Source organism: Pelophylax lessonae (assembly GCF_965119305.1).
Source record: "Pelophylax lessonae genome assembly, chromosome: 2".
NCBI classification, from domain to species: Eukaryota; Metazoa; Chordata; class Amphibia; order Anura; family Ranidae; genus Pelophylax; species Pelophylax lessonae.
The window spans coordinates 553,294,837-553,310,946 of NC_138769.1; the positions used below are offsets into that span (position 1 = coordinate 553,294,837).

Below are 16,110 nucleotides of genomic sequence, written 5' to 3' on the forward strand. Positions count from 1 at the left end.
CTGCTCGCATTTTGCGAGTGGAATGATGAGGATGGCGAGTAAGGGCTGTGCTGTATGGGGAATGTAGTGCCTACCGCCGCCGCCGCCGCCATTCACAGCGCAGCCTGCATTGTAGTGCGTGCATTGTTCTTCAGAAAAGGATGGACCCGGGGCGCAGAGCAGTGCGCCCTGAGCCCACCCATTGTGTGACAATAGCGAATGACTCACTATTGTCACACGGATCCTCTTCCTGATCCTCCTCCTGGCCAATCAGGAAGCGGGTCCGAGACCCGTTTCCTGATTGGCGATTGGCCGAAAGGCGAACAATTGCCATTGGCCAAGGAGGAGGAGGAGGAGGAGGGAGACGCGAAGGATTAGGAGAAGCATCAGGTAAGTGAACGCTGGTCTCTCTGCACGCTGTGCTAACTCTGCATTTAAGGGGGCACGCTGTGGGCACTCTACATTTAAGGGGGCACGCTGTGGTCACTCTACATTTAAGGGGGCACGCTGTGGTCACTCTACATTTAAGGGGGCACGCTGTGTGCACTCTACATTTAAGGGGGCACGCTGTGTGCACTCTACATTTAAGGGGGCACGCTGTGGGCACTCTACATTTAAGGGGGCATGCTGTGGGCACTCTGCATTTAAGGGGGCACGCTGTGGGCACTCATTTTTTTTTTTTTAAAAGGTAAGGTAAGGCTAGGAGAGGTTTTTAGGTTGCTGCAGCCATGCATTTTTTTTTACAATATTATAAGTTTTATGCTATCCTAGCAAATCCAAAATGGCAGGTATTGTTTTTTTATTTTGCCAGCACACCTTGACTATGGTGAGGTATGGGGGATGCCTGAGAAACTGTTCCAGAAGCCTGATGTTGTTGGATCTGAAATTCGAACAGTAAGGGCCTATTAACACAGGAATTGTCAGAATAAAATAGCACAGCTGGAAATAGGAGTCCAGGACTACCTGGGCTCTAGCGATCACAGGATGATCACATTTAGTGTAAATAACAATATAACAAGGCAAGTGGGGAACATAAGAACCCTAAACTTCAGATGGGCAAACTTTCCAAAATTGTACTCATTGATGGAAAGGGTAAACTGGGACCAAACCCTGGGATCACTGACAACAGAGGAAAATGGGAATGCTTTAGGAACATATTAAGCAAATGCATCTTGCAGTGCATTCCTATGGGAAATAAATTTAGAAGAGACAAAGCCAAACCTGGCTGGCTAAACCGTAGCGTTAAAAAACGTATTAGGGGAAAAAAATTGGCCTTCAAGAAATATAAATCAGAGGGCACAGTATCGGCTTTCGAGCAATACAAGGAGGCAAATAAGAAAAGTAAACACAAAATCAGGATGGCTAAAATCATCTTTGAGAGACAAATAGCGGAGGATAGTAAAAAAAAAACAAAAGAAATTCTTTAAATATATTAACAGCAAAAAAACTAGGGCAGAGCATATTGCACACATAATTAACGATGATGGGAGGATGGTTACAGAGGACACTGAAAAAGCAACAGTGCTGAATGCTTTTTTCTCATCAGTCTTTACACAGGAAACGGAGGGGTACACTGACCATGACTGTATGGTTAGCAGTAATACACAGGACTTGCCACTATGGCTAACAGAGGGTGAAATCAGGGAAAGGCTGGATAAACTTAACACAAACAAATCACCAGGCCCGGATGGCGTACATCCGAGAGTACTCAAGGAACTCAGTAAGGTTATATCTAGACCACTGTTCCTGATCTTTGCGGACAGTATTAGGACAGGAGATGTACCAGGGGATTGGAGGAAAGCTAACGTGATTCCGATATTCAAAAAGGGGCAGAGGCATATCCCGGGAAATTATAGGCCTGTCAGTTTGACATCGATAGTATGTAAACTTCTGGAGGGGATGATAAGGGACTGTATCGTAGAGTTTGCTAAAGACAACAACATCATCAGCAGTAATCAGCACGGGTTTACAAATGGGCGTTCTTGTCAAACCAATCTCTTAACATTCTACGAGGAGATGAGCTGTGAGCTAGATAGGGGCAGACCAGTGGATGTGGTGTACTTGGATTTCGCTAAGGTGTTTGATACAGTTCCCCACAAGCGCTTAATTTATAAAGGTCTGCAGGTATCGACAGCAGGGTTTGCTCTTGGATACGGAACTGGCTAAAAGGGCGTGTCCAAAGGGTGGTAATAAACAGCGCATACTCAGACTGGTCTGAGGTGGTAAGCGGGGTCCCCCAAGGCTCAGTCCTGGGACCAACCTTGTTCAATTTATTCATAAACAGCATTGAGGTCGGGATCAGTAGTTAAATATCAGTTTTTGCAGATGACACAAAATTAGGCAGGGCTATAACTGCACAGCATAAAGCAGATATCCTACAGAATGACCTGGACAAAATAACGGAGTGGGCAACGACATGGCAAATGAGGTTTAATGTGGAGAAGTGTAAGGTTTTGCACTTGGGGACTAAAAACATAAAAGCACAATACACGTTAGGGGGGGGAACCCTTGGGGGGGAATCAAAAATGGAGAAAGATCTGGGAGCCTTGGTTGATGATAGATTAGGCAATAGCATGCAATGTCAAGTGGCAGCTGCCAAAGCCAGCAGAATATTAGCATGCATAAAGAAAGGGATGTATTCCAGAGATAAGACTATAATCCTTCCACTTTATAAAACTCTGGTCCGACCGCATCTGGAGTATTCTGTCCAGTTCTGGTCGCCAGTCCTCAGGAGGGATGTGTTGGAGCTGGAGAGAGTCCAGAGAAGGGCAACTAAACTGATTAGGGGATTGGAGGACCTTAATTATGAAGAGCGTCTGCAATCGCTTGATTTATTCTCCCTGGAGAAGAGACCCCGGAGGGGGGACATGATAGCAATTTATAAAAATCTCAATGGGGATCTCAGCTTAGAAAAAAAGCTATTCAGTCGAAGGGATTGCATGAGGACTCAAGGGCATACAATGCGATTAGAGGAGGAGCATTTTAACCTCAGGCAACGTGGGGGGTTCTTTACTGTTCGAGCTACAAGATTGTGGAATTCTCTACCACAAGAGGTGGTTTCTGCGGGAAGTATGGTGGCTTTCAAAAGACTCTTAGATGTACATCAAGGATCAGAACATTCAGGGCTATGTGAGATGATTACAGCCACACACACCTACACAGGTTGAACTGGATGGACTATTGTCTTTATTCAACCTCACCTACTATGTAACTATGTAACTATGAAATATCCCTGCATCCCCATCACTTGTATGAAGGCGGGAATCTGAGTTTTTATTTTTTATTTTGTTCTATTTACTGGTTGAAAAAAAAAAAAAAAAAAGAATTACTCCGTATGTGTACCCAGCTTTAGACCTTGATCCATTTTATTTTTATTACAGGTTCTATTATAGTGCTGTCAATTTACGCAGCGCTTTTCATATATACAGTGCCTTGAAAAAGCATTCATACCCCTTGAAATTTTCCACATTTTGTCATGTTACAACCAAAAATGTAAATGTATTTTATTGGGATTTTATGTGATAGACCAACACAAAGTGGCTCATAATTGTTAAGTTAAAGGAAAATGATAAATGGTTTTCCAACTTTTTTACAAATAAATATCTGAAAAGAGTGGCAATTTTTTGTGGGACTGCGACATTACGGCAGACAGATCGGACCCCTAACTAACATTTTTGACACTTTTGGGGGTACCAGTGACATTACTACAGTAATCAGTGCTAAAAATATGCACTGTTACTGTAATAATGCCATTGGAAGGGTTTAATACTATTCGTGATCAAGGGGTTAAATGTAAGCCTAGGGGAGTGATTCTAACTGTGGGGGCGGGGGGGGGGGGGGTTGGGCTTGTGAGATCATCACAGAGACATGTGATCCTATATAGCAGGATCACATAGCCTATGTGATCACTTCAGGGAGAATGACGGACGGCTGTGGTTACATCAGCTGTCTGTCATTTTCTGTCAGCGGGGGGAGATCGCGAGTGGCCGGCCGCCATCGGAGCCGCCTGTTACACGCACTGGCTCCACGGCTAATGAACGGGGGCGGGAGAGCGTCGTCTAGAGTCTCCTGAGCGAGCGATGTAGTACTACGTCGGTTTGCCCAGGAGCGGCTGCCTGCCGCAGTAAATCTGCGGTGGGCGGTCGTCAAGTGGTTAAAGCAGGGTTAGGTTATAAAAAAATATCTCAAGCTTTGAACATCTCACATAGCACTGTTGATTCCATCATCCGAAAATGGAAAGAGTATGGCACAATTGTAAACCTACCAAGACATGGCCGTCCACCTAAACTGACAGGCCGGGCAAGGAGACCATTAATCAGAGAAGCAGCCAAGAGGCTCATGGTAACTCTGGAGGAGCTGCAGAGATCCAAAGCTCAGGTGGGAGAATCTGTTCACAGGACAACTAATAGTCGTGCACTCCATGAATCTGGCCTTTATGGAAGAGTGGAAAGAAGAAAGCCGTTGTTGAAAATCATCAGAAGTCCCATTTGCAGTTGCGAGAAGCCATTTTAACCTCAGGCAACGTGGGGGGTTCTTTACTGTTCGAGCTACAAGATTGTGGAATTCTCTACCACAAGAGGTGGTTTCTGCGGGAAGTATGGTGGCTTTCAAAAGACTCTTAGATGTACATCAAGGATCAGAACATTCAGGGCTATGTGAGATGATTACAGCCACACACATCTACACAGGTTGAACTGGATGGACTTTTGTCTTTATTCAACCTCACCAACTATGTAACTATGTAACTATGTAACAGATGAGACCAAAATTTTACTTTTTGGCCTAAAAGCAAAATGCTATGTGTAGTGGAAAACTAACACTGCACATCACCCTGAACACACCATGGTGGTGGCAGCATCATGTTGTGGGGATGATTTTCTTCAGCAGGGACAGGGAAGCTGGTCAGAGTTGATGGGAAGATGGATGGAGCCAAATACAGGGCAAGCTTAGAAGAAAACATGTTAGAGTATGCAAAAGACTTGAGAGTGGGACGGAGGTTCACCTTCCAGCAGGACAATGATCCTAAACATAGAGCCAGAGCTACAATGAAATGGTTTAGATCAAAGCATATTCATATGTTAGAATGGCCCAGTCAAAGTCCAGGCCTAAATCCAATTGAGAGTCTGTGGCAAGACTTGAAAATTGCTGTTCATCAGTGTTATTTAGTCAACGAAAACGTTTTTATCAAAGTTTTCATTACAATTACAGCAGCTCCCCCAGACCACTGTCTATCCAGAGTACTGTGTGTGCATTATTACAGGCCTCCTCTGACCACTGTCAGTGGCATCCAGGGCACTGTGTATTACAGGCCATCCCTTAGACCTGAGACCACCATCCTGCACTGTGCAGCACAACAACAGTTCTCCTCTGACCACTGTTATCCAGGGCAAAGTGAATTACAGGCTATCCCTCAGTCCACATCCAGCACTGTGCAGCATTACAGGCCTCCTCTGACCACCAGCATTCAAAGCACTGTGCATTACAGGCCATCAAAGTCAGGGCGGCTGAGACCGGATCACCATTCAGCACTGTGTGCAGTATTACAAGCCTCCTCTGTCCACCGGCATTCAGGGCACTGTGTATTACAGGCTATCCCTCAGACCTGACCTGAGACCACCATCCAGCACTGTGCAGCATTACAGGCCTCCTCTGACCACCAGCATCCAAAGCACTGTGCATTACAGGCCATCCAAGTCAGACCGGCTGAGACCAGACCATCATCCAGCACTGTGTGCAGCATTACAGGCCTCCTCTGACCACTGGCATCCAGAGCACTGTGCAGCATTACAGGCCTGCTCTGACCACTGTCCAGAGAGCACTCTGCAGCATTACAGGCCTACTCAGACCACCGTCCAGAGCACTGTGCATTACAGGCTTCCTCCTCACCATCCGCGTCCAGACCTCACTGAGGCGAGTCGGACTACGACTGAGTCGCTCCTCCTATTTTCCCATCCCCACTGCTGCACAAAGTATACAGGAAACGTCAGCGTCTGTGACTGGTAGAAAGAGAAGAGACGATCTAAGAAAGTATTTTACGACTGTGGAGACCTCATTCACCTTCTGTGGCGCTGCCCCAAGCTCCACAGGTATTGGACGGCGGTGGTCCAGACTGTTAATGCTGCTTTTTCCCTCTCTGTGCCGGTTGATCCGAAGCCGTGCCTCCTTGGCATGGTGGAGGACTACTCGCCTGATGTCAACGTGCGTTTGGCGTTGTCGAGGTCCTTTTTTCAGGCCCGGAAGCTTATTTTGCAGCACTGGACGTCCCCGTCCCCTCCCTCGCTGGAGATGTGGGTGAAGGCGGTGGGCGCTACCCTACGGTATGAACGCCTAATTTATCAACATAGAGGAGTCCCGCTAAGATATGAAAAAATATGGGCTGGGTGGCTGGCACAGCCAGGCCTGGCACCAGCTGATCTTATCATGGATCGCTTACTCCAATAGCTCCCTGTATGTTCTGATTGCAGGTTATGGAGCAGATCTTTGATGTGTGCTCGTGTTACCATGCTTGGGTGTGTAGCTGTCCTTACTTTGCTGGGAATGCACTTTCTTGAAGATGTCATGTATTTGTTATTTTTTGCCTATACTCTCTTTGTAAGGGAGTTTGTTGAATTGAAGCCTGTGAACTTTCAATTGTGTTCAATAAACTTTGTTTCTGATTTTAAAAAAAAAACTATTTTACATTTGATCTTAAGGACAAGACCCTTTGCAAACCATGTGGCGCAACACTCACTGGTAAAAATACAACAAACTTGAAGCGTAGTTTGCAGGCAACTCATCCTGAAATTCATACAAAGGTAAGCACAGCACTTACAGTAACTCCACTTTTGTTGCGAATAGTCTTATCTATTGCAGGGATTTTTTTTTAACAAACTTTCTTGCAGTCAGATTTTATACCTTTTGTTATTCTGAAGTAATAGCTGTTTGTTTGTTTGTCTATGTTGTGCACTTTATTTACTGAAGTTTAATGAGTGATTTGATTTCATGATATCTATCAGCTGCTGCTTTCCCCAAATTGAAATATATATAGAAAAATTTGGTCACTGGGAGGGGCTGTGGCAATGTCAATTTTAGCATGACACAGGGCGTCTGAAGGCCTAAGGCTGGCCCTGGGCTGGGCCATACACGTAGTATATAGACAACTTGGGGCTGACTGTGTGGGGTGAGAAAGAATGTAAAATCAGAATGACTTGAATTTTTCCTCCTATTACATACAGAAAACCTCAAATGATGAGCACCACTGCAAACTATTTGCACTACTCTTTTAGGTGCTTCAAAATACAAAATTTACTCTAAAAGAACAACAACAGGCCAGGGAGGAGGCCATAGCAAGAAGGATTGGGCACACCGGATTACCAGTCAGAACAATTGAAGATGAGGACTTTGTTAGCATGATGGAGACAGTAGATACGAAGCAATCTGATTGATAAACAGTATGAAGATTAAAAACAAAAATTCAAAAAGTGACTGGCTGCTGCCCGGAGAGCATCTATTTGCATTGATTTGTGGAAAAAAAAAGGAATCTCAGCTTCATTACTTGTTATACTAGTTTTGTGTTTAACAACATAAACCTGAACACATACTGTTGGCCCTTGAACAAGTAGCTCACTCACACGCTGCACGGTAAATCAAATCTCGTGTGGACAAAATGCTTGCAAGAGTGGGACATACCAAAGAAGATCCTTACAGTGATAACAGACAATGGGAGCAATATGGTGGCAGCATTTAAACAAACCGCAGCAGAAAAACCACCCAGCTCTAGTAAGGAAGACTCCCCCATGACGCAAAGTGACTCAGAGTCCGAACTTGATGATCTGCGATGAGCCATTTTTATTATTCTTTCACATAATGACACAGTTGACACCAGTCAATTATCACATGGATATGAGATGATTGATATGGGGGTACTACCTGCTCTAAAAGTATTCCCATAAGATGTTAAGTATTAAAATAATAGAATGGAACCGTAACCTTTTCTATAGTATATGCTTGTTTGGCTGTGTTCCACTTGTTAGGTACCAAAAGATCCACATGGCCCGGACACCAAGTGTGGTGCATACCTTGCAACCTGTGGTCCACATGGTGCAGAAGGAGGCAAGTGTGAAGAGAATACTGGATAAAACAAGATCAATTGTGAACCTTTTCTGAAAGTCTTCAATTGCAACACAGAAAATATTGGAGCATTGTGGCCTTACTCTTTTAAATGGCTGCCCCACACGCTGGTCAAGTACATTTACCATGATTGCAAGACTCCTCAAACTGAAAGAGTTCGTCTGCCAAATCGCAAACATGGGATGGGACAGCTTGCTCCCAAGTGAATGGCAAAAGCTCACATCATTGCATGACCTACTGCTGCCTTTTGCAGAACATACTAAAACCCTCCAGAGTGACACCATGTCCATGTCCCTGCCCTCTTTGATCTACTCAGCCACCTTGAGGACTTTAGGCAGAACACTAGCTACCAAGATCTTGCTACAATTGCACAGAAAATTAAAGGGAGTGTGAACCAGTGTTTTGCTTCATTCTTAGATCCAACTGATAAAATGTTCTTACCACTTGCAGCAGCTGCTTGTTTTGTCAGCTCCCACTGCCTGTGAAACCATTGTTGATGTGGCGGATGAGAAGATTCAGGAACTGCTTAAATAGGTAGAGGAGTATGCCATAAGAAAATCCACATTGCCACACACATACAACATGAGGAATTGTCTGAAGAAAATGATGTGGAACTCTCGCAGGAAGTGGAAGAAGCACTGCCATCCACATCTAAGCAGCAAGTCTTTTGGTTTCTTTCTAAATGCTGCAGAATGCTGCAGAGGATCTCCCCAAACAGCATAGAACCACAGATCAGAAATATAAGGAAGAGCTTTCAAAAGTTGCCCCCATCAGTGAGGACACCGCAACAGATTTTTGGCTGTCAAAGTGTGACAGTTTTTATCACCAGCTAAAATCTTTTGCATTAGACCTGCTGGCTATCCCAGCTTCTCAAGCCTTTGCAGAGAGGGTATTCAGTGTCACAAATGACCTCTCTAGAGGCAGGCGGAATAGAGCAAGGGTCATGTTGGCACCCATAAAATGAATCAACACAAATTGAAGTGTTTTATTCTCCAGGTATTTCTATTTCTAACATAAGAAGGGTTGTGCTTTTTGCAATAGGAAGAATCAATAGTTCAACAACAGTTTTAATTGCCAATTCATAGGACAAATATGAATGCCATTAATATGTGGAACAATAACAGCCATCACTTTTTATCAACTCCTCTCTCTCTTAGCATTGCCAAATTTGACAATAGAGGTAAATATCACACTAATGAAAAAGAAAAATAGATCAGTAATGCTCAAAAAGGGCAGCCTTAAGCTGGGGTCCTGCCCCAGTAGTCTTTTTAGTGTGATATTTACCTACATTGTCATTGTGAATGCTGAGAGAGAGAGGAGTGAGCAGTTGATAAAAAGTGGTAACTGGTATAATCCACACACTAATGGCATTATTGTAGACTGTGCACTTTTTCTTTGAATATATCTGAGAATTAGAACTGTTGAAATAATAAACTGACAGCAAACTGATTCTTATTGTAGAAATAAGAATTACCCTCAAGTATTGGTTTATTATGCTGTGCCAGACTGGCAGTGACAGTGCCTGTGCAGTGTGCTGTCTGTGTGTGCTGTGCTTGTACATGTACAGCTGTGGCCAAAAGTTTTGAAAATGAAACCAATATTAATTTTCAAAAAGTCTGCTGCTTTAGTGTTTTTTAAATCTTTTTGTCAGATATTTTTATAGTATACTAAAATGCAATTACAAACATTTCATAAGTGTCAAAGGCTTTTATTGACAATTTCATTAAGTTTATGCAGAGTCAAAATTTTCAGTGTTGAGTTGACCCTTCTTTTTCAATACCTCTGCAACTCGCCCTGGCATGCTGTCATTGTCAATCAACTTCTGCGCCACATCCTAAATGATGGCAGCGGCAGCCCATTCTTGCATAATCAATGCTTGAAGTTTGTAAGAATTAAGCCCCGTACACACGTACCGATCGTCGGCCGAACGATCGGCCGTCTTTTGTCCGAGGGCTGTCTCGTCTGTTGAAAAGTGCAAAAGACTGCACACGAATTTTGTCGGACAACAACAGCCGACTGCAGAAGTGATGTCATGTGATGGTTAACTTTCCTTGTCTTTTTTCTTTTCCGAGCATGCCCAGTCTTGCTAATCTGCTGTCTGTCGGCCGAAATCTGTACTGACTGGCGAACAATCGGCCATTCTGGTGTCGGCATACAAAAATTTTAATGCTTGCACGAAAGTGCGCTGTCGGAAGCATCATACTAACAAGCCGAAAATCGGCCGAACATTTTCGGCCGACAATCGGTACGTGTGTACGGGCCTTTAGTGGGCTTTTTTTTGTTCACTCATCCGCCTCTTGAGGATTGAACACAAGTTCTCAATGGGATTAAGGTCTGGGGAGTTTCCTGGCCATGACACAAAATTTCCATGTTTTGTTTCCCAACTCACTTAGTTATCACTTTTGCCTTATGGCAAGGTGCTCCATCATTCTGGAAAGACATGTTCATCACCAAACTGTTCTTGGATGGTTAGAAGTTGTTCTCAGAAGATGTTTTTGTACCATTCTTTATTCATGGCTGTGTTCTTAGGCAAAATTCTGAGTGAGCTCACTCCCTTGGCTAAGAAGCAACCCACCCCACACATGAATGGTCTCAGGATGCTTTACTGTTGGTATGAGCATGACACCAGACTGATGATAGTGAGCTCATGCTCACCTTTTCTTCTCTGGAGAAGGTTTTTTCCAGATGTCCCAAACAATCAGAAAGGGGATTCATCAATGAAAACGACTTTTCTCAGGTCGTCAGCAGTCAGTCCCTGTACCTTATGTAGAATATCAGTCTGTTACTGATGTTTTTCCTGGAGTGAGATAATGTCCTCTTTGCTGCCCTTCTAGATGCCAGGCCAATCTGAAGAGCTGGTTAGTGTCCCACTGGCGTTAGCAGGCTACCGACCAGCTCTGCACATCTTTAGCTCTGTATGTATTGGAGCAAATCAGTTCATACTACCTGCATGTTTGCTTGTTAAAGTACTTACATGCATGGATAAATTATTATTTTTGCCAGTATAAGACAGCCAAACAAAATTTTTCCTACCATTTTTTTTTCTATTTGTTTTGGTGCAGTACTATAGATTTGGGAATTACTGCAAGTTCATGGCTCATCATAAAGGAGGTATCCTGTTGTTGGCGGGCATACAAGTTTTATGCTTTAGGTTTAGAATACTTCTAATTACAAATGCTGGTGAGTCGGGATTAGCTGCTCAGGCACTCAAAGCTATCACCCTGGGACTGGAAGAGAGTCCTAAGCCTTGTGCAAGTTCTAAAATACTGTACAACCAGGAGCTTACACAGGGCTACAAGCGAACAGAGAAACAGCAGAATAAAGGGTAGGCAAGTGTAAGAGGACGCTGTGGCCACCTAAAGTAAACCTGCAGTTTAGCACCTGCATGGCCAAAGCAGACGTTCACTTTAAAGTACTTACAAAAAAAACATGTGGGAATAACTGAACTTGGAAAATGTATCAATAAAAACTCTTTTGCTTCCCTGAGCTCAGTGCACGGTAAATCATTTCACAGAACGTGTTTTTAACGTCTTATTAATACGGTATATTGGAGTACATCAGCAGCACAAAGTCTAGCAGAATAATTATAGCAAAAAGCATATTTTACGGGCAAAAAACAGTCCTGGGAAACAAAGACACATGGGAACTGTACAGAAACAGCATGTTTATCCTCAGACAACATACGTCAGCACAATCCTGACGGTATACATCCCTCAACAGTGTTTCTATTCCACAGATCTTAACCTCTGAGGATAGGAGCTTTGATGTGCTCAGACTTTATAGACACGTCGAGAACAGACAGCCTCCCCTTCAGTGTATACGGGAATCCAAATGTGCTGGCAGCTTATTTTAATACAGATGTTCTGCTCATTAGTCAGGAGGATGTTCACATGGAATCAGTAATTAGAGCACATTTATTATGGATAGATTTCCAGGGGCTTTAGCCTTTACTGAGGATGACATCAGACTGAGTAAAAGACCCCCTGACTCCACGTGCACACACAGTTTGACTCACTGTCTCGTTCTTATCAAACTACTGAAGCGCAACGCGTTTTCAATAGACGGTCTTTAGGGCATAAGTGACAAGGCTGCAGCTTGCCTCTAGGAAGGATTTGGCAGAGAAAGGCATGTGTGCTGAGAGTTGCTGGCCCCTTGGCATGTCTCATTAGGCAGATCCCATAGGAGGCACTCTGATGAGCTATTTAATTAAGTGTTTCTGAGAGAGGAGCTGTGCATCCCTGTGTTGTCTGCGACTACCTGCACCGGGAGGCCTCTCTCAGGCTCAGTCCTTGAGTAAATTAGCATTTTCTGGGAGGCCAAAGAATCCCCAAAACACTAACAGTGCAGCTTTGCTGTCACATTGCTTATAACAGACCCACATACTCCGGATTCACAGCAGCCTGAACATTTTAATTTCTTGTATGTTTAAACACTCACTAAGTGAATTTAAGACCGTGGGAAGCTACATATATTGCCAATTTATAAACCATTATTTGGTTATGCTGTAGGTGATAGCATTTTCATGATCCATTCTCCACTTTGGTGGTGTTGTCCTTTTACAGAATAGATACACATACAATGAGTGCACATCCACACAAATAAAGGCCCTGAAACCTCAAGTGACAAACACTAGTGATGTGCAAATCTTTAAAAAAAAAACAACAGTAAAGGCCAGTAACAAGTGAAAACATTCAACAATTCACCGACTCCAGGAATGTATCTTGAGGAGACGACCAAGACACTCGTGCCCTTCACCACAAATAAGATTGGCCTCTAACCAAATATGAAAGATCCCCACCACAGAGATTAGCCAGGCATGTAATTAATAGACCTCTAGACATTCATAAATGGTAATAGCAGGACACCAACTTCCGGTTCAAGTGATTCTAAGGATCAGCATGTCAGATCAGGTTGCATCTGCACTCATGGAGGAGAACTGATGCCACACAGTATAAAACCACCAAACAATTTATTTAAAACAACAGACAGGTACTTACAGAGGTAAAAGAAAATACAGCATGTCACAGCATGTTCTGATGCCTCGTTGCTGGCTACACAGCGAGGGCATGGCATGTGTATGGTGCATGAACACCAACTGGATTCAATTATATACATTGTTACTGTATGTCTGCTTCTATTGGTGCTTGCTCTCAATTTATGAAAGCAAAATAGTAGATTTTGACTTTTTCTTTTCACTTGTGCATGACTGTATTTTTGAATTTGATTAAAATCAATTCATATGACAAATGGGTCATGTTGGTAGAACTGTTAATATATGATAAGCTTTTGATTATAATTAGGTCTGACAAACCCAAATGGAGTGGAAAGAATGGGGGAGTCATACTGTTCTGAACAACCTAATTCCCTCAAGTGGGAGACAAAAATGGTCAAATCAAAATCTCATGACTTTTTTAGGCAGTCATGTAAGGTAACACCTCAGGCACAAAAATATTTTCAATTTATTTATAATAATAATAATAATACTACAGTATATTACCAAAAGTATTGGGACGCCTGCCTTTTTCACGCACATAAACTTTAATGGCATCCCAGTCTAAGGCCAAAAGTTCTGTATTGAGTTAGCCCACTCTTTGCAGCTATAACAGCTTCAGCTCTCCTGGGAAGGCTGTCCACAAGGTTTAGCAGTGTGCCAGGCACTGATGTGGACAAGAAGGCCTGGCTTACAGTCTCCACCCTATTTCATGCAAAAGGTGTTCTATCTGGTTGAGGTCAGGCCTCTGTGCAGGCCAGTCAGATTTGTCCCCTCAAACTCGCTCATCCGTGTCTGTATAGACCTTGCTTTGTGCACTGGTGGGCAGTCATGTTGGAACAGGAAGGGGCCATCCCCAAACTGTTCCCACAAAGTTGGGAGCATGAAATTGTCCAAAATGTCTTGGTATGCTGACGCCTTAAGAGTTCCCTTCACCGGAACTAAGGGGCCAAGCCCAATCCTTGAAGAACAACCCCACACCATAATTCCCCTTGACCAAATAATTTGGACCAGAGCACAAAGCTAGGTCCTCAACCTGATGGAAAACCTTTGGGATGAATTAGAGTGGAGACTGTGAGCCAGGCCTTCTCGTCTGCATCAGTGCCTGACCTCTCAAATGTGCTTCTGGAAGAATTGTCAAACATTCCCATAGAAAAAATCCTAAACCTTGTGGACAGCCTTCCCAGAAGAGTTGAAGCTGTTATAGCTGCAAAGGGTGGGCCAACTCAATATTGAACCATATGGACTAAGACTGGGATGCCATTAAAAATCATGTGCGTGTAAAGGCAGGTGTCCCAATACTTTTGATAATATAGTGTGTGTATATATATATATATATATATATATAAACATATATTATTATATATAATAACAATATAGTTAATAATATTTATGACTAAAGCAATAAGTAAATTTGTCAGAAACCAGCCCAAAGCTAGAAGCAAGGCAGAGATGTTATAAAATGTCCATTAGCAGGCTCTACAAAAGACTCATAATGAAGTCATGGTGTAAATGCTCTTTTTCGTAAATAGTCTGAGGAATATTCATCTCTCAGACTGGGGGGTGGGGGGAGTGACCAATACAGACATACAGATAAATTACATTACATTCCATAACTTATAGTGTTACATAGTTACATAGTTAGTGAGGTTGAAAAAAAGACATCCGTCCATCCAGTTCAACCTATGATGTGTGTGTGTGTTTGCTGTTAACCATACATTGTATACCCCTGTATGTTGTGGTCTTTAAGGTGCCAATCTAAGAGTTTTTTGAAACTATCAATGCTCCCTGCTGATACGACTGCTTGTGGAAGAGAATTCCACATCCTTACCGCTCTTACAGTGAAGAACCCCTTACGCACTTTAAGGTTAAACCGCCTTTCCTCTAGTTTTAGTGAATGGCCACGTGTCTTATTGTATCTCCTTTCACTGAATAGTTTGTTCCTTATGCTAGGGTCACGAGTACAGTATTTGTACATTGATATTATATCCCCCCCTCAATCGTCTCTTCTCCAGAGAGAATAAGTTCAGTGCTTGTAGTCTTTCCTCATAGCTGCTGTCCTCCATTCCCCTAATTATTTTTGTTGCCCTTCTCTGGACTCTTTCCAGTTCCAGCACATCCTTCCTGAGGACCGGTGCCCAGAACTGGACAGCATACTCCAGATGTGGCCCGGACCAGAGTCTTGTATAGTGGGAGAATAATCTCTTTATTTCTGGAGTGAATCCCCTTTTTTATGCATCCCAGTATTCTGTTGGCTTTGCTTGCAGAGGCATGGCATTGCATGCCACTGCCAAACCTGTTGTCTACCAGTACCCCCAGGTCCTTTTCCATCCTAGACTCACCCAGAGGTTCCCCCCCTAGTGAGTAGTTTGCTTTCTGGTTTCTGGCCCCCAAGTGCATTACTTTACATTTTTCAACATTAAACCTCATCTGCCATGTAGTTGCCCACCCCATTATTTTGTTCTTGGTCAGCTTGTAAGGTTTCCACATCCTGCATAGAAGATATTGGCATGCTTAGTTTAGTATCATCCGCAAATACAGAGATTGTACTCGATATCCCCTCCTCCAGATCATTTATGAATAAATTAAACAGGATTGGTCCCAGGACAGAACCCTGGGGGACCCCGCTTTCCACACCCGCCCAATCCGAGTACTCCGCATTAATCACCACCCTCTGGACTCTCCCCTGGAGCCAGTTCTCTATCCAGGTACTCACCTTATGGTCCATACCTACCTTCCTTAGTTTGTACAGTAAGCGTTTGTGGGGAACGGTGTCAAAGGCCTTTGCAAAGTCCAGATACACCACATCCACAGGCTTTCCTTTATCTAGATGGCAGCTCACTTCATCGTAGAAGGTTAATAGATTGGTTTGGCAAGAACGATTTTTCATGAATCCATGCTGATTACTACTAATAATACTGTTTTCATTACTAAAGTCTTGTATGTGGTCCCTTAACATCCCCTCCAAAATCTTGCAGACTACAGATGTTAGGCTGACCGGCCTATAGTTACCCAGGATATATCTCGGCCCC

The 16,110-nt window shown here is 43.4% G+C and overlaps 1 protein-coding gene across 1 annotated transcript in view; it reads right to left on the bottom strand.

Annotated features, from left to right (window-relative positions):
* Positions 1 to 16,110, bottom strand: part of ADCY6 (adenylate cyclase 6) — a 370,168-nt gene that overhangs the window by 58,908 nt on the left and 295,150 nt on the right. The gene's annotated exons all lie outside the window — the stretch shown is intronic.